This window comes from Tursiops truncatus, chromosome 1, assembly GCF_011762595.2.
Source record: "Tursiops truncatus isolate mTurTru1 chromosome 1, mTurTru1.mat.Y, whole genome shotgun sequence".
Lineage (NCBI taxonomy): Eukaryota > Metazoa > Chordata > Mammalia > Artiodactyla > Delphinidae > Tursiops > Tursiops truncatus.
In genome coordinates, this window is record NC_047034.1 from 182,631,013 (window position 1) to 182,655,783 (window position 24,771).

A 24,771-nucleotide genomic window follows, 5' to 3' on the forward strand; every position below is an offset into this window, starting at 1 on the left:
TGGAGCATAAGGGGGTGAGGGCGTTTCTTCCTCTTATGTGGCATCCTCAGGGCCCACGGAGTCCGTGCAAACTCGGCCAGGAGAACGGCTGGCTGACCTGTCCCCAGGGAGGCTCTGCAGGCTTGGACATCACACAGCAGAGCCAACAGAAGCTGAGTGACCCAGTGGACGGGCCAGGAAGCCACCATCCAGCCAATTCAGAGGAGGTGGCAGGGAGCATGTCCGAGACGGGGGTCAGTGAGCGGGGCTGAGCGGGGCCCGGCCGGACTGTGCTCTGGGGGCAGCTGGGGCAGCGGCCTGGCTCCATGGAGAGCAGGTCGAAGGGTGAGGAGGACCCTGGAGTCCCACCAAGGGCAGAGCTGGCAGCAGCCGGGCAGTGCTGGGGCCCGCGAGGTCGTGGTGGGCGCGGAGAGCATGGTGGTTCAGAGTTGAAAGTATTTGCGGCAGAGCTGGCGTCGCCGGGGCTGCTGAGAGCAGACGAGGCGCGGAGAGGGTGCGGGGTGGGGGCACGGAGGCTGCTCCGGCTTCTGGCTCAAGCGCCTGGAGTGGGTGCCCATCCCCAGAAGGCGGTTCCCCCTGAGCAGATGAGGCCGGCGAGTGCAGGCGGCAGGAAGTGGCCTGGTGTCCAGCACGGGCAGCACGTGTTTGTGGGGATGGGCACCCCTCAGTCTCCTGTGTCCAGGATCCGAATTCCAAAGGCTGCCCCACCGCCTGCCCCTCCTTCCCTGTGGGGCCGTCCACTGGGGTCAGATGCACTTCCCAGCCCCCAGTCCCAGGCCAGGGTCCAAATGCACCTGAATCTGGGAAGATTCCCTCCCAGGACTGCAGACACAGCTGCCTCTGGGGTTTCAGCCATTTCGTGCCAGGTCTCGGAGCACCCTGCTCTTCTGTCCCTGGACGGCGCACGGCGCGTCCCGGGGGTCGGGAATGCCCGCCCTCGTGGCCGAGATGGAGGCGGTCCTGAGCCGCCATCGGGTTCACCATGCCCTCTCCCTGCCTTGTCCACCCCGTTGGTTTCCGAGACCTGGGCTCCGAGGCTGCCTGTGATGGTCGGGAGGACGGGCCTCTTCCAACAGCCCAGAGCCGGGGGGCGGCAGCTCAGGCTGGGTGTGGACCGGCCCCCAGCCCACACCCCGGGCCCCGGCCCCCAGCCCCTGGCAGTGGCGTCTTGCGGGCCCAGGTCCGAGGTTACTCCTCCGGGAGGGACGGCGGCCCCGGCCAGCCCAGCTCCGCCTGGCGCCACTAGCATGGTCACCTTGTCAGAGCACAGCGCAGGGTCTCTATTGTCCAGAGGTGTTGATAAAAGAGGCAGGAGAAGTCAGCCCCTCGTGAAGTCACGTGGAAGCCGGTGGCGCGTTAAGAAATGGAAACAGTGCCGTCAGCAGCACAGTTCCTGTCGTTGCCCAGGACGTAAATAGTGTGAGGGCAGCAGAAGCTGCTGAGGAGAGGACGTTAGCAGAGAACGTCCTTGTGGAGGGAGACTTTCCTTTTTATAATGTACCATAATGATGAGGTGAAGACGCCTCCGGGAGAAATAATTCCCCACCTGTAATTTGGAAATTCTTCTGGGACCCGTCTCCACCTCTCCCTGCAGAAGCTGGGGCTCCGGGGAAGGCGCGTTAACGCCTGCAGCCCCGGGGCCCCATCCCGAGCATACGGATGAGAGACACCCCTCCACTCACCCGGAGGCCCCCCCACCAAGGGGGGCCGATGAGGGGTCCACCCTGCAGACTCCGCTGGCAGGAGCGTCCAGCCACCTCCCTGAGGCTCCTCCCCACTGGTGTGCATGGACAGAGGGTGGGCAGCAGAGTCCTGAGTCCAGCCCCCATAGGACAGCGGGCCTGATGGGCCTGTTTTGGGGACGGTCCTGGGGTGACCCTGCACCAACGCCACATCGCAGAGTCCCCTGGAAGCTCAGCTGTCGGCCTCTGTGCAGAAAAGGCCGAGTGCGGAGGTGCGGGGCTGAGGCTGCACCCCTGTCTGTGAGCCGCCGGAGCATGGGGGCGGGCCTGCTAGGGGAAACGCTCCCTGTCGCCCTCGCCCCTTGGGGCCCCAGGCGGAGGAGGGATGGAGGAAGCCGGGGGGAGCAGCAGTCCGGGGGGCACCCGCTGCAGGACAGGCAGGCCGAGCCCAGCTCGCTGACACTCCCCAGCACAGGAGGGCTCCAGGGTCTCCTGGGGGGGCGGCTGCAGCCCCACCCATGCCCCTCGCCGTCACGGGTGCAGTCTGACGTCACCCGCACTGGGCAGCCGTCAGCAAGCAGGAATGTCCTCTGGCCACACTGTTCAGAAGCGGGAGCTGGGCTCTGCCTGGCCAAGCACGAGGCCTCTGGCCTGTGGCCTGCCCAGGCCTGCCCCAGGCAGCCCGGGCCTCAGCCGGCAGGGGCCTCGCGACAGGAGACCCTCCCAGCCCCAGAGCACAGCCTGCCAGGCCTGGTAGCGGACCCCAGATGAAGGGGCGTCAAAGGGCTGTGGCCCCCAAAGCGTACCAGCCACGGAGCCTGCTCTGTCTCACTGGACCCGGCCTGGCCCTGCCTAGGGAGGGCCGCGTGGCCCCACGCCGGGCAGTAGGGCCAGGCCCCCAGGGCCCACGTGGCCACCGTGGCCCGACCACCGCAGCCACACAAGTCACGCTTCAAACTTTTGCTTTGTGGCACTTAAAGGGCCTTTTCGTTCTTCATTTTTCTGGAAAAGCTCTTTCCCCTCTGCTGGGGGACACAAGCCCCGCTGCCCTGAGGACCGCCGGTGAGCAGGGAGAAGCTGCACCCCGCTCTCCGGCGTCCGCCGCGGGCCCCCTCCCCCCGGGTACCACCCCATCCTGTTCCTGGACAGCCTCCGGGAGGCGAGGCGGGAGAGCCCCACGTGGCTCAGACACTGAGGCCAGCGCGGGGGGGCCCTCGGAGCCCCACCCGCTCCTTCTATAAGGCGGGCAGCAGGCCCCGAGGCCTGGGCTGCAGGAGAACGACGCCCACAGTGCGGGCCCCGCCAGGAGACAGCAGGTAGGAGAGGCTGACCCCGCTCACGGGCGCCTGGGGGCTCGGTCTGGCCTCCCCGTCAGCTGGGCCACAGGCAGGGCCTCGCCGGCGTGTGCATTCGGGGACGGGGGGCCCTTCTCCACCCGCCTGCCCGGTGTCCCCAGGCCTGGGCATGGAGGCCGCGAGCGAGACCTCTGTCTGCCCTGGAATCACACATGCTTCCATGGCCTGGGGCGAGGGGAGCCCGGGGCCTGGGCCAGGACGGCGATGTCCCTGCAGCACCGAAGGCCTCGCCTGGGATGGGGCAGTGGGGGTGGAGCAGAGCGGTCACAGGGGACACCTTCCTCACGGGGCCTGCGGGCCGCTCCAGCCAGTGGACAGAGGCCGGGGGCCACTGGGCGGGGAGCCAGGCCTCAGGCGGGCGGGCGCTTCGTCTCCCCACGTCCCCCCCCGCCCCGCACGGCCGCTCAGGCCGCCACACGCCCATCCTACAGGCCCGGAGACCGCGGTGCGCCCAGGCTAGTTGGGGTTTCTGTCTGACACAGTGGGCAGGGCTGTGTGGGGAGGCGAGGGGACACCCTCTGCTGTTCCTTCTCAGACACACGCTCCCTGCAGCGCTGACCCTGCCCCGCAGGCGGGAGGCTGGATTCCAGAGGAACTTCCTGGGAGCCCCTCACCCGCCCCCGCCAAGCCAAACAGACCAGCCCCAGAGGCTCGGGTGGGACTGACCCTCAGCCCCGCTCCAGACCCGAGTGCCTGGGAGTCCTGAGCGCGGGGCGGCCCTCCACGGAGCCGCCAGCGCCCCGCCACCTGGGGTCCCCTTCACGGGTGGAACCTATGAGGTGTGGCCACGCGGAGCCCAGCCGGGCTGGCAACTGGGCCGTGAGACCCGGAGAATCCAATCACCGCTCCTGAAAGATAGGAGCCCTCCTTCCCGAGACAGGCAGCCGGGCCCTGGGTGGGCGGGGAGGGAGGACATGGCCCCTGAGGGGCCGGGGAGGGGTGCCAGGCCCTCCGAGACACTCGCCTGCCCCCAAGGCCCGGCCTCTGACCCGAGCGTGAGGCTTGCCAGCCACGGGAGCCAAGGTCGGAGTGCCGTGGAAGCCTCTCGCCGCCAGCCCGCGGCACACGTTGAAACAGCCACACAAGAGCAGAGGCCCGTGGGCACAGACGCAGCCACAAAACTCTAGGAAAAGGAGAAACGCAGGACAGATGGGCAGGGGGTCCGCAGCGCCGCCCTGAGATGCTGCAGCCGCCGACGCTCCCAGCGATCGGCTTGCTCATCCGTGACGCCAGCGGGAGTGGGACGGGCCGGGACACTTGGAGGCTGGCACGGGGTCGGCAGGCTGACAGGCCTTTGATCCCACTCGCCAGGGGGGAGCGGGGGTGCGCCGTTTCCAGCAGAAGGGGCCATCCTTCTGTGTCGTTCTGAGTCACGGTTTGTGAATTAAATATGAAGCTCACTGATAACCGGAGAAGCACAGACTCAAAACAGAACAAAACAAACAGGCAAGATCCTGTGAGACACGAGACCCCACGTTGCCCAGTGTTTCGATCTCGGGAACACACGTGCAAGCCAAAGGCTGAAACACCCCAGGAATAACTCACATAACTGTGCACACACCCAGATGCTCAGGGCGGAACTGGTGCTTGATTTGGTCACTGTGGCAACCCGGCAGCTGAGGTTGATGTGGAAACGTCTGATTTCAGCAAAAAGAAGCTTCTCACCGTCCAATTCTTCTGAGAAGACGGGGGAGCAGCCACCTCCTCCCGCAGGCCGGCCCTGCTGAGGGCTTTCCAAGCTCTTGAAATGACATGTCCTCTGCTAGCGTGGGTACCACCCCAGGAGGGCACGTCTGCGTCTTATACTGCTCCGTGCCCACGTGTTGGCCCGAGTGTGAGGCCTGGCCCATTCTCCCTGGGGAGCCCCATCTGAGCTCGTTCTCCGAATATAGAAACCCCGGAGAGATATTTTTAATCCTGAATTCTCCCACAGCTCCTGGGCCACCCCCTCAGCCGGGCCAGCTGTGGAGGGGCAGGGCCCCGTATGCAGAGCTCCCCACGGGCCCTGGAGCTGCCGCGGTTAAGGACACGTGCCAGTGTGGACAGGCAAACCCCGACCTGGCCCCAGCGCCCCGGCCCGAGCCCACCTGCCTGGCCTGCATCCACCTCCCAGGCCCCGGGGCCAGTTCCTGCAGCCGTGAGGTCCTTTCCCCCCACAGATCCCAACACTCCCACTGCCCAGATGCCCTGTGCTGACGGGCATTGGCCTCAAGGCTTCCTCCAGGGCCCCAGCTCTGTGCCCCCGAGTCCCCGACCTGCTCTGGGTCTGTGTGGTCCCCGGCCCCATACAGGGAAGAGGCGGGGACCGGCCGGAGGTCCCCAGCACCTCCTGCTCTGCGTTATGGGGCGCGGGCCGTCCTGGTCCCTGCCCACCACAACTTCCTCGCGCTTGTTCAGGCGTCAGTGCCCTGTGCCAGCCTCCACACCTGCCTCTGGACCCAAAAGCCCACCTTTGGGACTTCTAAGAAACCCATCCTCTCCAGCAGCCGGCTCTGGCAAGTCAGAAGCACCTGGGCCTCCGGGTTTGCACTGAGAATTCCCGCAGAGCCGTGGACATTCGGTTCCCGCTGGGCCCACTGTCCCCACCCCTGCCAGGAGGCACAGCGTTTGCACAGGGCTCCCCGCTACACGACCGGGGCACAGTGACACCTCCTCCTGACGCCTTTCGAGGCCCCACCCGGCGGCCAGGTCCCAGGCTGGGGCTCTGGTTTGTGAATGACAGACCCACAGGGGGCGGGGGTGGGGGGAGAAGGGGCACGTGGGCCCCTGCAGCCGGCGGGGCCTCCTGAGTCCTTAGTGCCTCCTGCCCCGAACGGTCTCACCAGCAACACACGGCGGTTCCCTCCCCCACGGTCGGCTGGGGGACCCCTCTTTCTGTAATGGGCAGCTAGCCTGCAGGGCCTGACCCAGACACCAAGACGGAGTGCAGGGCCAGTCGGGTCTCCCGCTGGCCCCCCACCCCCCCGGGCTGGCTCAGGCAAACGCAGAGGCCACAGGGCCGTCCCCGTCCAGCAAAGCCAAGCCCGTCCTGTGTCACCATCCGCATTTCCGCATTTGTTTCTTGACAGTCTGCCTCCCAGCCCTGGGGGCGGGGGGAGGGCTGGGGGGGGCAGAAGGAGGCAAAGCCTGGGAGAGGCCAGCATGGGGGCCGCCCGCGGGTCTCACCCTGTGGCAACCCCGGGGGGCACAGACCATCGGTCACTCCTGGTACAGCCCAAGGCTGCCGAGGCCCTGCCAGGGCCACCCCAGACGAGGCTCTCCCCGCTCGCTCTTCCCCCCGGCAGCAAACCCCAGAGTCGCCGTACCCCCCCGCCGGGGTGGTTGCTCTCTCAGACGTGTCCGTCACTCTTGCTAAAGACGCAGATATTGACAGAAGCTGACTGCAAACCGCCACAACTGTCTCCTGCTTGTTCCGAATCTCGGGCCAACTGGCAAACACCTGCCTGCAGACGAGGTTCCTTGAGGTACCCACAGTCTTCACGGGAGCGAGACGGCGTACGTGGATGCCCGGCGGGTGCAGCCCAGCCCTCGCCCTCCCCTCTGGTTGGCAAGTGCGCAGCAGGCAACGCTGGAAACCCTTTCCGTTTCCCCCAAAACCCCGTCCACGGGGCCCTGAGTTTGGGGCCATCCGACACCTGGCCGTGACCGTGGAGCCTCCAGGCTGGCCTGTAGGCTTTGGCCTTGAGGCGTCGGACCCCAAGGTCCAGGAAGGGTGGAAGGAGCCGCTGAATTCAGGTGGCCGCCACCCCCCAACCCAGGGTGACCCAGGAGGAGACCAAGGGTAGGCCGGCGCTGCTCAGCTTCCGGGGCCCGCGGAAGTGGTCCAGGCGGCCGACTGTGGGGCTGGGCCCAGGGCGAGCTGACCTTGCGGCCCCAGGGCCACTTGACCCTCAGAGCAGCCCCGGCCATGCCCACAGCCCGCATGGCCCCCCACTCAGCCACCACCTGCCTGCCCTCCTGCCCCAGGGCCCCTGCGTGTCCTCCCCTGGTAACCCCTCAGAGCCGCAGGACACCTCACGTCGTCACTTGCTAGCTGCACCCATCGTCACCATCTAGAGGGTTCCAACAGTAGCCGGGGTTGCAAGGGTGCCTCTCCACCCCCACGAGGGCTGGGTGACGCGGGCCCTGCAGCCTCAGAGCCGAGAGGGTCTTTATTTCACGTAACACAGGGGCAAGTTCAAGGGGAACCACCTGCTGTTGGTCACAATGTTCAGGTTTAATTAAATTACCTTTGTGCCCCCTAAAGTAAGCCTTTCCGTGGAGGGAAGGGGTCCCGCTGGGGCAGACCGGCACCCTCGGCCTGGGGGTCGCGGCCTCCCCAGAGCCTAGCCGGCAGCCCACCAGGCCCCGGCCCCGCCGCAGACACGCTCTGACCATTTGCTCCTGGAGGTGCACGCCCACCCAGGGAAGGGGCGCCCAGCCCACCGGGGCCCCTCACCACACAAACCCCGCCCTGTGGAGGGAGCAGGCAGGGTTCGCGCCCACCCGGCAGGGTTCCGGCCTGGAAGGGCCCTGCATGTGGACGACAAGGGAGGGCCCGAGTCCTGGGGGCCGTACAGGGGGTGTGGCCGCCTTGAACTCCCCTTCCCCTGGGAATGAATGGCCTGCGTCCACGGGGCTCTGGCTCTTTCCGGCCATCGCATACGTGGCTTCTTTGTGTCTCAGAGTCTGGTTGCTGCCCTACCACGGTCAGGGGAGCCTGCCCTGGTCCCCAGTCCCCGCAGTGCCAGACCAGGGGAGACGGCGTGCGGACAGGGTGGCCCCTCCCTGCGGCCCCAGGACCCAGGGAGGCTGGAGGGCGGCCCTGTGCCGCGCTGCTTCCCGGGAGAGCGTGGTCTCCACCGCAGGCCTCGCTGCATTCCTGCGGAGACATTCCTGGCGTATTACGGAATTTCACAGCATGACACAGAGCCCTGTCAGTTCCTGAATGATGTGAGACTGTGTCAGCTGCACAAGACATTCTCCATTTCAGAACCGTGGCCGTGAGCCTGCCCGGCCACACGGGAGAATTCCACCGAATTGGGGAGCACGTGGCTCTGGTTGCATCTTCCCCAGAAATCCTGGATGCCGGCTCTGTGACAGGAAGACGCGCCCGCAGCCCCATCAGCCTGGTGGCTGCACTTGACCTTGCCCGAAACTGCTCAGCGGAGGACCAGCCGGAGCCTGACACACAGCGACACGCCCTGCTCGCTCAGAGAAAAACGGGCTTCATTAAGGCTTCCGTGATTAGTCATTTAATCAGTCATTAGGCCAACGCAGATGGAGACAATTTTCTACTTGAATAGACAGTTGAAGCCCGCGGTCCAAGAGCCCCCCACCTCCGCAGAGGGTCGCGGTGACCGCCGAGCCCCTAAGACAGGCTCGCGTCCTCCCTGAGCCTGCATCCTGGGCTCCCCTCCGCCCGCCGGCCCCCCGCCTCTGCCGAGTCCAGGACAGCCCTGGACTGGACTGGAGGGAGGTGGGGCGCAGTCCAGGAACCACCGGGGTCAGCAGTTCCTGTCTCGAGCGCTGGTCCCCGCACCCCGAATGTGCTGGGCCCAGTCAGGCAGGCCCGGCTTGGTGAGGCCACAGTAGGCAGACAAGAGGGAAGCACACCTGCAGCCGCAGGGCAGGGACGGGGCCCCCTCGGCCCCCGTGATGGAGTAAACGGGCAACTCCACGGCCACAGGCCAGGGGCTGCCTGCCTCTCCCGGGACCCCAGGCCTCCCACCGTACCCTCTGGCCTTTGGGGGCCAATTCTGGGAGCCCTCCCCCGACTCCGTGTCCTCCACGGGGCTCAGCCCAGGGGCCCACAGGCAGATGCTTTAGAACTGAATCTCGAATGACCCGAAGGCTCCCCACGTGAGGACTGAGGCAAAGCCCACGGGCCCTCTGCCTTCCCGGCCCTCAGCAGGGAGCTCCTCGGGGTGGGCATTCATGGAGAACAAGAGAAACGGAAGGTTCTTTACTTCTTTAGAGACTTTCAAAGACTGAGAAGTGAGCCCGTCTTGTCCGCAGGAATAACAAGCCAGAGCAGGTGTGGGCCAGGCGGGAACAGCTGGCCGGGAAGCGCGGCTCTGGCACCCTGACCGCTCCGCCCCACAGCAGAGCGGGATGCTTCCCCCCTGACGCAGGGCTGGAAGAATCACCCCGACGGCAGATGCGGAGGCTGGAGGCCCGACAGAGCCCTTAACCCTTCACACGCCGACCCCCAGGGCACCACCCACGATCCCCCGGCCGAGGGACCCCCTCAGCAGGCACCCCCAAACACAAAACACCCTGCAGGCTTTCCAGGGCCTGGAGCTGACTGCCCAGCGGTGCCGTGCGGGGCACAGGAGGCTCTGGGAGAGGAGCCGCCCGGAGGCCCGCGCCAACCTGGGGCTGTTGCTCCAGAGCCCATGGCACTGCGTGAGACCCCCCGTCTCTTGGGGTCCTAGGGAGGCAGTGACAGTTCCCGGCTAGGCCCCACGTCAGGGCCAGCCGCAGTGCTGCGACGAGCTGACTTTTAATTTTGGAACTTTCGTATGGGCTCTCCGCGGGGGCCAGAGAAGCCCCGGGGCCCACGCCCCACATGAGCAGCAGGTTGGGGGAGCCTGGGCGGGCTTCTCTGCAGGCTGCAGACCCTCAGGGCGACAGTTTTCCCGAACTGGGGCCTTGACTGGGCCCTGTCAGCCGGCACATCCCACGAGTGCTGGCGTGACGCTCCCGCCCACCCCCAGGATCCTGGGCCTCGACCCAGACTGCCCGGGGCTGTCCTCTGACCAGGCCGCGGGAAGGGGTCCCCACGCTCTCGCAGCGGGTCAGCCTCAAAGACTGGTCCCCATGCCCAGATAGGCCTCGGGGGATCCACACCCCACGCCACACTCCAGAGACTGGAAAACAGATGACCTCAAGGGTCAGGCGCAGGTCTGACCGCGCCCAGAGCCCGCACCCCAGCCCGTCCCCGGCGGGTCTGTGGGTGGACAGGCCCGGCTCACGTGGGCTGCTGGAGACGCCGGGCCCAGTAGGGAACCGGTCTCTCCAGAGCGTGAGCCCCTTTCTCCCGTGGTCACTGGGCACCTGGCCAGCGGCTCCCAATGCCCAGCGCCTCCTGCAGCCAGCTGCCTGCAGAAGAGCCGGCTGTGTGCAGGCGCTCTGCTCGCCGGGGTCTGGCCGACCAGCCTCAAGCTTCTCATCCAATCACGGCCCTTTTCTCACCTCTGCCCATTGGCTCTCCTGACCTGGGCCACGTGGAAAAGCAGTGAGAAGCCACGGGCCACGGAGCTCAGCTGTAGCCCCACACCCAGCCTAGGCTCCGTGGGCGTCGCCTTGGCAACAGCTCCGCTCAGGATCAGACGTGCTCCCGGTAATTTCAGCAGAGAAAGTCCAGGGCAGAATCCTAGGGCCTCTGTGACCCCAGTGCAGTGCTGCGACGCACCAGCTCTGGCAGGACACTCTCAGGGCCTCCGGAAAGGAGAGGCACGGCCGTGGGGCCACCTGTGCCAAGAGGGCAGCCAACGGACTGGTGGGTCCCTTGGGTAGCTGAGTGCCCGACAGGGACCCTCGCAGGAGGCCCAGCTGGACCACGTGTCCCACTGGAGCAGGCAGAGGGTGAGGCCCCTGGGCCTCGTGGAGGACTCGGGGGGACCCACCAGGGGGGCTTCACTACAGGCCTCGTGTCACAGGGACACATCTGTCAGGTCAAGACGCCTGACAAAGGCCCTGGACGGACAGCCCCACGCAGCAGGAGCTCGAGGTCGCCCTCCCCCTGAGGAGCCCCACCCTTCAGGCAGGGTCCCTGGAAGACAAGTTGGTGCTGTCTGGGCACCAGGCCTCGGTTTGGTCTGTAAATGCAGAAACGGACTTCTGCTTCCAGCCAAGATGGAATGCAAGGGGCTGGATTTGCCCTCCCGCAAGTAAACAAGTAAGACACTGGACAAGATCCAGGACACAACAGTCCTCGAGACATTGTACATCTGATGTCGAGGAATGGGGAACCATGACGCTGAACCGTCGGGGTGAGCCCTCGGGGTGAGCCATTGGGGTGAACCGTCGGGGTGAGCCCTCGGGGTGAACCATCGGGGTGAGCTCTCGGGTCCCCCAGTGCGCTGCCTCCGGGGTCTCCAGCTGTGGCACAGGCAGGGGACCCAGGCGGGCTCAGGGATGCCCCGGCGGGGAGACACGGAGCTGGGAGGCCCGGAAAGCCGAGGCGGCAAGAGTTCGCAGCACAGAGAGGAGAGAGCCCCAGAGTCTGCAGAGCACGGATCAGCCCGTGCATGTGAGGATCGTGCCAGAGGCCAGGAGAGACCCACCAAGAAGGTTAAAGGGAGTCGGGTCCAGAGCTCACACGGGCTGTGAAAAGTGCGGGCTCGTTCCAACAGCCAGGCCAGAAGACCTCCAAATTCACGGGGCGTTGGTACTCACAAGGGTCCTACCTTAAACCCCACCGAACGAACCTTAAAAGCAAGACCCAAGAGGATCGCACTGTTTCTAAGTAATGTAACAGCACCAAGGATATTTACAAGAATACGAAAGTATCCGGCAGCCAAGAAGGTAAAACCCACAATGTCTAGCTTCTCACCAAAGATTACCGGGCACACAGAGAATGCAGGAAAGCAGAACCCGTAACGAGGAGAAAAATCAGTCCATCAAAACTGACCCTGGACGACACAAGTGGAAGAATTCATGGGCACATACGCTGGACCGGTGACAACTGATGGAACATGGAAGGTTGAGAAGACTGAATCAAACGTCTGGAGATTGAAACTGCGATGTCTGACGGAGGGGTAATGGCCACGCAGTGGGCGAGTGGGCTTGAAGACACGGCCATCCCGGATGAAACCCAAAGCAAGATAAGACCGGACACGGTAAGCAGATCTTGCTCATTAAACCCTGAGACGACTTCAAGAGGCCAAACGCGTACACAGAATCGGAGCTTCCAAAGTGATGGGGCGAGGAGGAGGTGGAAAACATATTTGAAGAAATTATGGCCAAAATGTTTTCAAATCTGGGCTTCCCTGGTGGCACAGTGGTTGAGAGTCCGCCTGCCGATGCAGGGGACACGGGTTCGTGCCCCAGTCCGGGAAGATCCCACGTGCCGCGGAGCGGCTGGGCCCGTGAGCCATGGCCGCTGAGCCTGCGCGTCCGGAGCCTGTGCTCCGCAACGGGAGAGGCCACAACAGTGAGAGGCCCGCGTATGGCAAAAAAACAAAAACAAACAAACAAACAAAATGTTTTCAAATTTGATGACAACTATGAACCCACAGATCTCAGACACTCAAGAACCCTGAGCACAAGAAACATGAAGACAAGGACACCAGCCACAGACAGAAGGAAGGTCTTGGATGGGGGACTGCAGGACCTCGGGTGCACTCGGCCCCTCCCACATCCTGCCCCATCCCCAGCCCCCCCAAACCTGGGTCTCGGGTCTCCCCACTGACCCCACGCACGCTTCCCCACTGACCTGGAGTCCAGGTGGATTCCGAGAGGAAGTCCGTTAGCATCCCAGCCCTGAGCCCTCCTGATTCCAGCGCTGTGCACACAGTGGGCGCCCAGTCAGCATTTCTGGGCTCAGACAGAACCTCCACCTCACACACCGCCCGGGCTGCAGCTGCACCGGTCCCCACAGGGCCAGCCCCCGAGCCCTCGGGACTACCAGAACCGTCAGCTAATCCGCTGGCTCCCTCCCGGCTCTGCCTCTGTTTTCTCGAAGCCCTGAGGGCTCTGTAAAAACTCTCAGGGTTCTTGTAACCCCGTTTATTTCTCTTAAAGCTGGCAGCCTGACAGGCTCCGGTTATTCTTAGAGCTGAATACCCGCACTTCAGAATCTTTAACGCGGCTCCTGGGTCCGAGCCAAGGCCCATCTCCCCCACTGCAAATGAAGGAATTTTAAAATCTTTTGTCTTTAATTTTTTATCACCCAAACCACGCTTGAGGTGTGGAAGCTTGGCAAGGGGTCAGAACCTGGTGGGTCACCAAGCCTGTGCCAGGCACCCCCAGGCTCTGATGACAGGAAACCACCAGCCACAGAGGGCAGGGGTGGGGGGAGCCCGCCCACTCCCCTAAGTCCCTTTGGGGGCTAAGTCAGGGCAAAGCCCAGCCTGTGGCACCTGGGACTCTGTAGCTCCAGCAGCCCAAGGATTCAGGGTTGCCGTCCACACGGCACCGGCTCCCTTGTCCCCCGAGGATGCGTGGACGAGGCTGGGCAGAAACGGAGGGTGCAGTCAGGGCTCAGCTGGGGCACAGTGCCCTGCCCTTGCCTGGAGGTGAAGCCCAGGTGGTCCTCCTGGGCAGGTGACCCTCCCCTGCGGGCAGGCGGGGTGAGCCCGTCACTCACTGCAGAGCAGAAGCCCGCATGGTCGAGCCGGAAACGTTGGACTGGGCCTCGGGGCTGAACAGCTGGGCCCCTGGGAGCCCCGCGACCTCCTGTCTTCACCCGCTGCCTTTTCTCTCCTGCCTCACGAGGGGACACCAGCGCCCATGGCCCCAGACCCCCCGAGTCCCAGCTGCCGCTTGTCACTTCTCGCTGGGAAATAAACGCAGCTCCTGTGTCCTCCCCAAACAGACTCCGCACCTCCGTGAGGCCTCAGTGCAGCTGACGCCCACTTTTCAGAGCAGCCCCGGGATTCTACAGGGCAGCGCCCGCAGTGGGGCTGGGACTGGGTTTGTCTGGCTCCAGCTCTGGCTCCATCCGTCTGTGGGCACGTTTGGGATCGGACGGCAAGGTTCGGGGGCTGAGGGCCGGAGACCCAGGTCCCAGGGCTCGCAGGGACCCCCCTCCAGGTGCAGGCAGAGCGGAGAGGGGCTGGCGCACACTCCCCCTCAAAGGCAGCAATGGGCCTGGGAGGACAGGATGGTCACACGAGGGCGGGCCTGAGGCTTCCGCTGTCCTCAGGCCCGGATGCGGGGGACCCGGGCAGTGCCTTCAAGGGCCTTCTCCTCTTCTCCCCGCAGGCCTGACAGGGTGGTCACGGCACAGCTGGCAGCAGCGGCCTTCCCAGGTAGGCGGGCAGCGGCGGACACGGCCAGGTGGGGCATCTCCGGCTGTCACTCCACGATCCGAATGAGTCATTTGTGTCGACCTCCAAATGCCTCATCAGAAAGGGTAGCTCCCAGGGCTCCGGATGGGCCTCGGGTTGCACGAGGGTGCCCCCAAGGGTCTCTGGGCCCCCCCAAGGCCGCACCAAGAGGGGCCTGGGCAGGTGGAGGGGCAACCGGCCGAGGGTCCTCACCAAGCCCCTCCCAAGGCTCAGTCCCTTGCAAGGACTGTGCGTGCCAGCAGGGCGCCTCCCTGTCCCCTCGGCCAAGGCGAAAGTCCCTGGGTCCGTCTGGGGTCCTGGTCAGAGGGCAGGCAGGCCTCCGGGTGTGGCCCCCCCGACCCCTCGTGCAGCTGGGAGTGTTAGCGAGCCCTGCTGGTGGCCTCAGCCGGAAAGGCCCCCGTGCACGGGCAGCGCTGGGGTTCCAGGCAGTGCCCCCGCCTGGCTCTCTGAGCTGGCACTGGCCGTCCTAACAACAGCTACACACTCCTGCCAACTGGCCAACAGGACCAGCCCCGAGGTCACCCCCAACAGGACCCCGGAACCCTCGCGTGCGCCCAAGGAGGAGGTGGCGAGCCTAGGCAGACAGTGTGCCCCTCTGCACCAGCTGGGAGAAGCCAGCAGGGGACCGAATGGACTGCCAGGCTGTGAGGGGCAAAGCCAGGTGGACGGTCGGGTCTCTGAGATGTGGGTCAAGCCAGGCCAGGCTCGGCCGGGCGCCGGGCCCACGGTGGGACCACGTGGCGGTTGGGCTGGGCCTTGGGTGGTTTCCGAGGCCGGCAAGGGGGCCCCTGGCCAGGCCCTCTCCCATCTGCTGGGAGAAGGGCCTCAGGAACAAGGTCAGATGAGGGCTGGGGCCCGGCTCTGCGGCCGCTGCCCACTGAGCTCTCGCCGGCTCCCCCGCCGGCGCCCTTGGCCGCGGCTGGTGTGGCTGCGTGTTCCCGGGAACACCTAGAAACCGGGCTGCTTGGAAACACTGCGGCGTTGCCATGCACCGTTTTCCTCCAGGCCGGCCAGGGAGGCCCGGTGCCCGGCTGCGGAATGTGGGCCCCCTCCCAGCGGCCCAAGCCGGCCCCCAGGACCCCCAGAACTGTGGCTTCTTCTGAAGGAACTGACTCAAGGTCAAGCAAATTCCTGCCAGCCCCAGAGGCCCTTTCTCGTCCCGCCCCAGGAACGCGGGGCGTCCGCGGCCCCCAGGCTGGCCCGAGCCGGAGGGTAGAGCGCAGCCAGGGAGGTGGCCTGTTTTCCACCCCGGGTGCTGGAATGTTCCCTGACGGTGGGAGCCGACTCCCGCGCCCCCCTCAGCTGCGGCCGCATTCCTGGTGGGAGCCCCGGCCAGCCCTGCGAGCTTTTTCCACGCTCTGGTGCCAGCACTGGCGGGCTAGGGCGGGAGAGGACGGTTTCCATGGCAACCTCACTTTCTGTTATTTCTTATTTTCTTTTTTATGGTTTCTCCAACTTTGAAGCTCTCCAGACAGTTTACAGACTGCACGGAAGAAAAGCGTTTCCTCCTCTCCCATGTCCCCCAGCGGGCAGCAATCCCACCCCCAGAGCCGCCCCTTCCCACAACACAAGCCAGACAGCCGTGTCTTCAGAGGCTAATTATTTTTAAAAGCATCCTAGAGGAAGTGAATTATTTTTCTTCTAAAAAGATAGGAAAGTATTTTCAGAAGAACCCCTGCCCTCAGCCACGCTGCCCCATCGGCGGGGTGGGGAGGCCCTGAGCCCGGCCCACCTTGCAGAGCTGGCATGTGTCCTTGGGTCCGGCCCCAGCTCTGCCCCAGGACACGGGGTGGGAGGTGACTTCCCTCACCCCAAATGCACTTATTCACCTGCGTTGCACACCCAGCTCCCCAGGAGAAGGGCCTGGAGCCCCGGGCAGGGTACTGAGGCGGGGTCCCTGGGTGGGGGTTGGGGGGTGCGGGGGATCTGAGGGCGGCGGCAGCCTGGTCCAAGTGCCCGCCTCTCGCAGGGGGTGTGTCGTCGTGATCCGTGACGTGGCCACCCCTCCGTTCCCGGGCCACACGCTGCCCGCTGCCTTCGAACACCTTCGGGTCTCGGCGCAGGGCTCGGGCCAGCAGCCCCACGCCCCTGGAGCGGCCCTGCAGCGCCGAGCTAGGGCGCTGCCCGGGGGACCCACCACTGACTTTAATAGAACGCGCCAACACCGACTTCCGAGGGGGGGCTCCTCCCCGACCCCCGGACACACGTGGCGGCTCATCTGGGCGTCCCAAGGCGGGGCGGCCGGTGGTGGCTGGTGCCCTTCTCGGCTGGCACGTCTGCGCCACCCGCGCTCTCCCCGGGGTGAGCCCAGGCCTGGCGGTCCCAGTCCCCTGGCCACAGAGCCCTGCAGCAAAGCCGGCCCAGCAGACCCCTCGGGCCAGCACTGCCCGGAGGCCGGCCGGCCAGCGCCTGCCTCCCCGCCGTCCCTGCCCTGGAGGGTGGCTCCGGGGCCCCGCTGGCAGCCTGAGGCTCAGGACGGCTCCCAAACGAGAATCAAGAGGCCGTAGGCAGGTGATCGGTTTTCCGGAAACCAGAGGCCGTGTCTGCAGGGGCGGCTTGTCAGATTTCACAGCTGCCTCTGAAACGCACCCCCAGCCAATCAGCCAGGTCTGGGGCTCGGGGATAGAGCAGGGGACACGCCGGGAGGCCTGGGGGCAGCTGGACGAGCAGCCACGTGGAGGAGCCGGCGGAGGGGCCCGCACCTGCCAACCTCCTACTCGGGGTGCGGCCACACTCCAGACCCCGGATCCAAAGCCTCCGCCCAGGGCCCCCAGATCTCCCCGCATCCACACAGGGCTGGGCTCACCCCCTGCCTCGAAGCCCACGACCTCCTCCTCTCCCTGGCCACCTGCTGCCCTCGCAGAGTGGGAGGAAGGGGGAGGGGACGCCCAGAGCCCTCAGCCCCTCCCTCACCGGCACAGTCACCCCTGGACCCGAGTGGACGGGCCCCTGAGCCCCCAGCCATGAGGATGAAGCTGCTGCTTCCCATCCGAAACGCCCTGCTGACCCCCCGCCCCTCATCCCGCACCCATTTCCCTCCTACGCTCGCCATCTGCACCCCCCCGTCCCCGTGAGCACCCCACCCCCACTTCAGCGCTCAGAGCAGGGCCACCTGCCCCAAGGGGCTCCAGGTACCAGACGTGGCCCTGGCAAGGCCCCCCATCCCCTTGACTCAGCCCTGGGGCCTGGGGCTTGGGCCGCCCCCCCACCTCCCGGGGAGCTCGCTGTCTCCTGGTCTCCCCTGGCTTCAGCAGCGGTGGTGCGGCAGCCCCCTCGGGCGTCCAGGGCACCGTAGACCTGACGTGCCCCACACCCGCTCCTCCTGCTGGGCTGACAGCTACGCAGTCTTCTGTCGTTAAGGCCCAAATCCTCCACGTCCGCCTTTGTTCTCTCTTGCTCTGTGGTCCACGCCCCCACCTCAACCCCAGCAATCCTGCAGGTCTTCAAGGTGCATCCCCAGCTGACCCCATCTCACTCCACCCAGCACTCGCCCTGCCCCGACGTCTCTCCTCCACCAGGTGACCCCAGGGCTCGCTGCTCCTTCAGCTAAGCTGGGCATGCTTCTGCCTCAGGGCCTTTGCACTCGCTCTTTACCTCCTCACGAGGCCTTCCCCACCCCAGCTCCAGCAACACGGCCTCCAGCTCCCTGCTTCCTCTTCCGTCTTCTGCACGTGCCACGGGCTAGGACGCCGTGCGTTTCACAAACGAATCTCCCAGAGGGTGGGCATTTCTTCATTTCTGTACACCAGCACACCTCGGCACCTGGAGCAGCATGTGGCCTACACAAGGCACCCAGCGGGTATTTGTAAGGAATGGGTGAATGCGGAGAACCCAGTTGGTGCAGCCGCTACTCCAAGCCGGGCAGCGTGCAGGCACTGGAGACAAACAGGCAGAGGAGGTGTGCAGAGCGGGGCTTTGGTGGGGGGACAGCTGGAAGGACAGACGGACGGATGGTGGGTGGGTAGGTGGACAGACTGATGGAAGTATGAATAAACAGAGGGATGGATAGATGGATGGTGGGTGGGTGGATGGGGATGGATGTAATGAGGGATGGAGGAAGCAGAGGTCCATGTGTCTTTAGGACGTAGGTCGATGTGGAATAATTATGTTCTAACGTGAAAGGCAGGAGGAGGCTAACGACCAAAACCAATCCAGAGCACGAGAGCCCTGCACCCTTCCTGCTTTTCTCTCAGTAGGTTTCCCACCCAATTTGCCTCAACACACCTGCCCCAATACACGGTCGACAGCTGGCAGATGGGGCAGCGGGGTGGAGCTGATCCCCTGCAGGACGGGGGAGCTGAGCCCCGGCCCCAGGCGACCCTCCACCTCTGCTCGGTCCGGCTCCCAGGGCAGGGGGAGTGGCTGGGCCGTGAGCCCCGCCAAGGGCCAGCTTCAGCATGAGGAACAGAGAGGAATGACAGCCAGTGAGGGAAAGGGGGTTCCAGGACCTCCACGATGAGGGAGCTGATGGAGTTCCGAGCCCGAGACGTGGGGTGGCAGCTGGGGAGCCTGGAGCAAGCGGCATCTGTCAGCCTCCTTCTGGTTCGACGAGCTCCAGGAGCCACAGACGCTGCCAGCCTGGTCTAGCAGGGCCTCCGCCTCTGAATGTCTGTCAGGAGAGGACAGGCTGCAGGTGTCCCAGCAGTGAGTTCCCAGAAGGGGCCCGTCCTCGGGAACCCCTGACTCCTGCATCATGCCTGGGCTCCTGGGGGCTCTACCCCACCCAAAGTGGTGGAGGCAGATGGAGGGGGTGCAGGACAGCGCCCCCTCCGGAGGGTGTGGCAGGTGAGCTGCCGGGGGCGGTGTCCACACAGGGCTGCGTGAATCCCGGGGGCAGAGCCCTGGCCAGGACCCCATGCCCTTGAAAATCCCCTAAGACAGCTTCCTCCAGGCCCCGTCATCCACCGGCTCCACCCCAAGACTCGGCAAGTCGCTCTGCAGCTCCTTCTTTGCTTCAAGATAAAACCACACTTCTGTCAAAAGAAAAACAATGAAAATGATGTTTCAATTTAAAAAACAAAAATGCTGGAAACAGAAGCAGCTGCTGTGTTTCCCACACGCCCGGGTCAGGAGGCATCTTCTGGGGTTGAATTCCAAATCAGAATCACGATTTTCAGTCCCCAAACCCAGGGCAGCAAGTTCAAGGTCGCCGCCCCACAAGGACGATGCGGGCCTCCCGGGACGTGGGGCGGGGGCTGCCCACCGTGGGTGCCCCCGCAGACTTGGAGCGAAGCTGGCTGTTCAGTCGGCAGCCTCTGCAAACACAGGGCCCACGAAACCTCCTACTTTCCGAAGGCCCGAGGGCAGGGGCTGCTTGGAACCCAGGAGGTGGGGTGGGGGCAGGACAGTCCCAGGTGAAAGGCGCTGTCCCCTGCCCCTCCCCTCGTGCCCACCCGCTGCCAGGAGTCCTGGGTGGGGGGCGGGCACCGCTCCTGGCCGCGCGCCTGAGCCACGGCCCCAGGGACCCACCAGGACTTCAGCTGAAGGTCAGGGGGTGCTGGGGGGGGTTCAGACACCAGAGGCACCGCCCCCAGCCCGTTAGGACCCCCAGTCCTCACACTGTGTCCCACAGACAAATCTGTAGAAAATCTGAATTCTCAACAAAAAAAAAAAAAAAAGAGGGAGGGTCAGCAGAAGCCGGAGGTGCCGGCCCGGCCATTACACCAGCTCTGGAGGAGGAGCTGGGGGGGAAGAGGGGGTCCTGGGAGGGGCAGCATCCAGCCTGGACCACGAAAGGCCAGAGCGGCAAGGCGGCCGCAGGCAGGGCCCTACCGGCAGACGGTGCCCCCCAGGCAGGCGGGGGCTCCGGCGGGCCTGCCTCTCGGGGGCGGCTATGCGTCTGCCTCTGGCCTGGAGAGCCCCCCGCCTGGGGCCTTCTCCTCAGAGGCAGGCAGGCCTCTTGGGAGTCTCCCAGGAGAGCAGCACCAGTGGGCCAGGTGGGGCCTCCAAGCCACCCTCCTCCACACCGGGGTGGGGCGGGCAGATGGACAGAGGCTGATGGGGGGCTGCCTTGAGGCTGCCTTACACCCCAGGAGGCTACACGGGCTCCAGCAGGCTGTGGGAGGGGGCTCCTTTCTCCCCCGGGCCTCGGCGCCCCCGGTGGACCCTCCTCCTGCCTCTGACTTCTGGGGCTGGGGACTGACTCCAGATGGTCCACTCACGGAAGGGCCATTTACCGAGTGACAGCCACGCGCCTGAGTCCTGGCAACTTCGTTCCCCGACTGGAGACTGAGCCAGAGACAAGGGACGCACACAGAGATGGGAAGAGCCGGGAGAGCTGGGGGCGCCTGCCCTCTGCCCAGCCCACTTCCCAGCAGGGCCTCGGCAGGCACAGCCCCTCAGAGCACTCCAGGCCGCTCCCCCCAGCCTCCCCTCCCGCTGGCCGGCGGGTCGCCCAGGATGCCCCCGGCGGAGGCCTCCCTTCTCCGCAGCCCGGGCAGGCCGCCTGGTCTCGGTGTCAGTCGGGTGGCGAGGCCAGCTGTGCAGAGCACCCCCCCGCCACCCCCAGGGAGGGCTTCCTGGAGGGCGCAGGGGGGCCAGCCTGCCAGCCAGGCTCCGGGGCAGCCTGGCCCGCTCGGTGAGCTCACTGCTAGCCCGAGGTGCCCTGGGAGCCCTCGGTCCTGGCGGAGTCGGCGAGGGTCTCCAGGCCTGTTTCAGCACCACCAGGGCACATAGACAGCTGCCCGCGGCGCCCCCCTTCCTGCCCCCTCCCTTCAGGGCAGGGACAGCCACTGAGGGCCAGCCCGGGGCCTCTCTGATGGAAAAGCCGGGCTGGGGTGGGCACAGGGGACCTTGGGAGGCAGGTGGGGAGCGGCTGCCGCGGGCCCCCCCTCCTCAGGCCCGGGACCGCCTCTGGCCCTCAGCAAGCCTGGGGGCGTCCCGGGAGCAAGCGAGCCAGGCGGTGACCCACACTGGCCACAGCTGCCCCAGCCCGGGCTCCTCTTGGCGCGAGGCCCTGGGTCTTGAGGCGCGGGCGGGCGCCCCACTGCCACGGCCGGGGACGTTCTCCGAGGGAGACTATAAATAGGACTGTCATGGGGACACCAGATGTGCGGGCTCAGCTGGCAGGCCAGCCCTCCCGCCCCACACGGCCCCTGAGCGGGACTGCTCCCCCGAACACGGACACCCGTCCTCCTGGTAACCCTCCCGTCCACAGGGGCTCAGAGCACTGTCAGCCGCCCCCGACCCTGCCCCCTGGACACCCGGCAACAGGAACCAGAACAGCTCCCTCCCACAGATGCGGCTCCAGAGCCCAGTGGGTGGGACCACCTGGGGAGGGGCCCGGGAGGAGTGCTGTCCACCCCCCCGCACCCCCGCGCCCTCAACACTCCTTGGCCCTCCACGCAGCACAGATGCCAGCCTGGCCGCGTCAGCCACCGGGGGCCTCTGCACCAGATCGAGGCCGGGCTGGCCCTCCAGGGGTTCTCATCCTGTGGGCTAATCCTTGGTGAGCCCCTCTCGAGGACCCCACTAGAAAAGAGGGCAAAGGTGGAGCAGAGATGAAGGGGAGCCTTCAGGCAGATGCCTGGGTCAGGGCTGGGGGTGCACCTGGAGCACCACAAAGGCCCCGATCTGGAAAGAACCTGCTGGCCAGCGGGTGCACTGGAGAGCTGGCCAGTGGACAGTCCAGACCTGCTGTGAGCTGGTGGGGGTGGGGGGGTGGGGAGGTGAGGTCCCAGAGGCACGGCAGGGCCTGGGGAGGGGGCCCCAAGTACCAGCCAGTGCCAGGGAGAGGAAGGGTGTGTAGACGAGGGGGTTATCCTGATGACAGTGAGGGCTGGGGACAGAGGAGGCGAGGCCTAGAGAAGACAGGGACAGAGAGAGAGGCGGGGAGAGCACTTCTACAGGGGAGCAGGTCATGCGAAGCCGTCTCTGGTCACATCCTTCAAGGCCCATCCCACCTCCCACCCTGGGGGCTGGGGTGCCCTGGGGCTTCCCCACCCCCACCCCCCCCAGCAGTGACTAGACTCAACTCTGCGCCTGCATGGAGGGCAGTGGGGAGGGACGGGGCCCAAGGCCTCCAGGGAGCCCGCGCAGGGTTCTCACAGGGATGCTTTTCCACACCGGTGGGAACGCGCTGCCCAAAGTTCGAGGGGTCTTAAAGGATCCGTTTTGCTTCGGATCTGGCATAAAAGGCAGGCGGCCCCCCAAAGTTAAGGACACCCAAGCAGGCTGAGCGGAAACCTCCTGGGGAGGGCGGGCTCGTGTGCCGACCCCGGAGCAAGCCCCTCCCCGCGCTCGGCCCGAAGGTGCAGTTCCCGCCTCCGCCGCCGGAGGTCGCGCCGACACCCCGGCCCCCCTAGGCCGCGCGGCGCTCGGATGCGTGGACACGTCAGCGCCCGCCCGCCCCCGCAGGGGAGACGCTCGGAGCGCGTGGGGAGCCCCTATCTTACCCCGGAGCGAGGGCGCGGGGGCTCCAGCCCAACGTGCCCCCAAGGCCCCTCCCCCCACAGGGTACACCTCTGTCTCCCCCCCATCCCGCCTCTCCCCAGCGCGCAGGGCGGGAGGGGGGGCACTTCCTGCCGCCCGCTCCCTCCTTCCCGAGCGCGCGCCACCCCCGGGCCCCGGGCCCGAGTGCCCGGGCTGCGGCGTGTGGGTTGCCCCGGCCCGCTCCGCCCCCACCCCCACCCCGGGCCTGAACCTGATCCCGCCCCTCGCGGTGGGTGGAGGGGTCGACCTCGCGGCGGCGGGGGAACGCGCGGCCCCACCCCCGCGCCCGGCGCAGGCGTGGAGAGGAGGGGCCTAGGGGGGGCGGGCCGCCCCGTCGTAACCCCATCTCCGACCCCGCCCCACGGCCGGAAGCGCCGCCGTGCCCACCCCCGTCGGAATCGGAGGCGGACTGAGCCCCGCGCCCCCCGCCGGGAAGGGGGAGGGGAAGTGAAACCGAGCGGCGGGGCCCGGGGGCCGCGTCGGGGTTTCTGTAGACGCGTAATCGGAAACTGAGGCCACGGGGCGGGGGCGCGGCAGCTGCGCGGCCATTCCCGACCCCGGCCGCCTGCGTTCCCGCCGCCCCGGCTCTGCTGGGGAAGCCCCCTCGACTGCGGAGATGGGGCGCAGCAGCCTCCCCTCTCCAGCCTCGCTGGATCTCAGGAGGCAGCTCCGGGGAAGGAAGTGGGGGGATCTGCCCTGTCCCGACTGGAGCAGGGCCTTCCTGGGCAGGGCGTAACCCACCGCCCCTGTCCCCGCAGCCCGCCCCCCAGGCTCCTAGCACCGCCCACGAGGGGCGCACACCCTCCGGGTGACTCACTCCGGCGGAGACACCTACTCGCTGCCTGATTCACTGGGTGCCGGGCCCCACACGGACACCCCGTGCTGGGGGTGCATCTCGGGTTCGCGCTCTGCACCCCCATCGGCACGTTTGCTGGGCGTCCGAGACCCGCGTGACTTTGGAGAGGCCTCCTGGGGTGGCGCGCAGCCTTGGCCCAGCAGGGCGTGGCCCCCGACCCGCACCCCTAGACTCCGGACCGGGAACCCGGAGCCGCGTGCAAAGCAGGCGGCAAAGGGGCTTAGGTTCACCCCAAAAGGGCCTACCACAGGCCTCCGCACCCAGCCCGCGCGCCAACGCCTCCCCCCACCCCAGCCCGGCTTCCGGCCAAGCCGGAAGGAGCAGGAATTTGGAATGTTGGGAACCAGCATTATAATTCTCCAGGGGCTTCTCCGCCCCCGCCCTTCCCCCCAGGGTGGGCGGGGCAAGGGGAGGAGCCTAGTCTGCCTCCGACAAGGCGGGGTGGTACCTCCAGGGCCGGGGGCCACCCTGGCGTCTGGCCGAGACGCGGTCTCGCGGGTGCCGCGTAAACCGGGGCTGGGGGAAGGCCCGGGCACCCGGCCCAGCACCAACCTCAGGCACGGGGGCGCAAGAAGGCGGGGGCGAGGCCCGTGTCCTGGCAGGGGTGCCTGCAGGGAGGCCGCACTGGGCGGAGGAGCCCCGACCAGCTGGGCCTCCGAACACCGGGCGTGTTGGAGCAGCCGCTGCCTTCCCGCCGGGGAAGCAGTTGTGGGGAACGGCAGACGCCCCAGTGACGCGGCCAGTGACACCTGCCTGGCTGCGCCGGCTGCAGCCCTCTGGACGCAACACCACCCTTCCCCGGCCCGGCCTTGGCAGGGAACCTCCTCCACAAACCACCAGAGCCTTTTCTGGGACTGTTTTTTCTTAGAAACAGGAAGTTGGGGTGTGGGCCACACGTCCCCCAGGTCAAGGCCCCGCCGAGGGCAGAGCAGGGTGGGGGTTTGGACTCATGGGAACTCGCCATCCTGCCCGGCTCTTGCAGCCCTCTGGCGCCCGATGGAACCCCAGGTGTACGCAGAACAGAGGCGAGGGGAGGGAAACAGGATGACCCGGCCTGGCTGCCTGGGCTCTGCTGCCCACTCGGCGCCAGCCGCAGCACTGGGTCACTTGGGCCTCTCGGTGGCGCCTCCACGAGTCCGGCCCCGGGCGTGTAGAGCAGGCGCACCGGTGCTCTCCTCCCGGCCCCAGCCCCGCAGCCGCTCGCCCGAGCAGAACCTGCCCCCCAAGGCCAGGAGACCCCTGCCCCGGACGAGGTGCCGCAGCCGTCCTGGGCCTGAGGACCTGGGTCTCTGATCCCAGCCCTGGTGGCTCAGCCCCTTCCTCTTCTCCAGCGGAGCTCCTGGGCCCTGTGTCCTGCTCACTGGGCAGGGTGGGGGGTCTTCTCCACCGCTGCCCCGTGTCTGACGCTTTCTCGTGCTCACAGGTGAGCATCTGTCCGGTGGTCCCACTGC

The 24,771-nt window shown here is 66.5% G+C and overlaps 1 long non-coding RNA gene across 1 annotated transcript; it reads right to left on the bottom strand.

Annotated features, from left to right (window-relative positions):
* Positions 1 to 18,137: 18,137 nt before the first annotated feature.
* Positions 18,138 to 24,353, bottom strand: LOC141277320 (uncharacterized). The gene is made up of 2 exons (XR_012328491.1): positions 20,211 to 24,353; positions 18,138 to 19,007 (listed from the first exon to the last, which is right to left on the bottom strand). It is a non-coding gene; the product is annotated as an uncharacterized lncRNA (long non-coding RNA).
* Between the last annotated feature and the right edge of the window lie 418 nt (positions 24,354 to 24,771).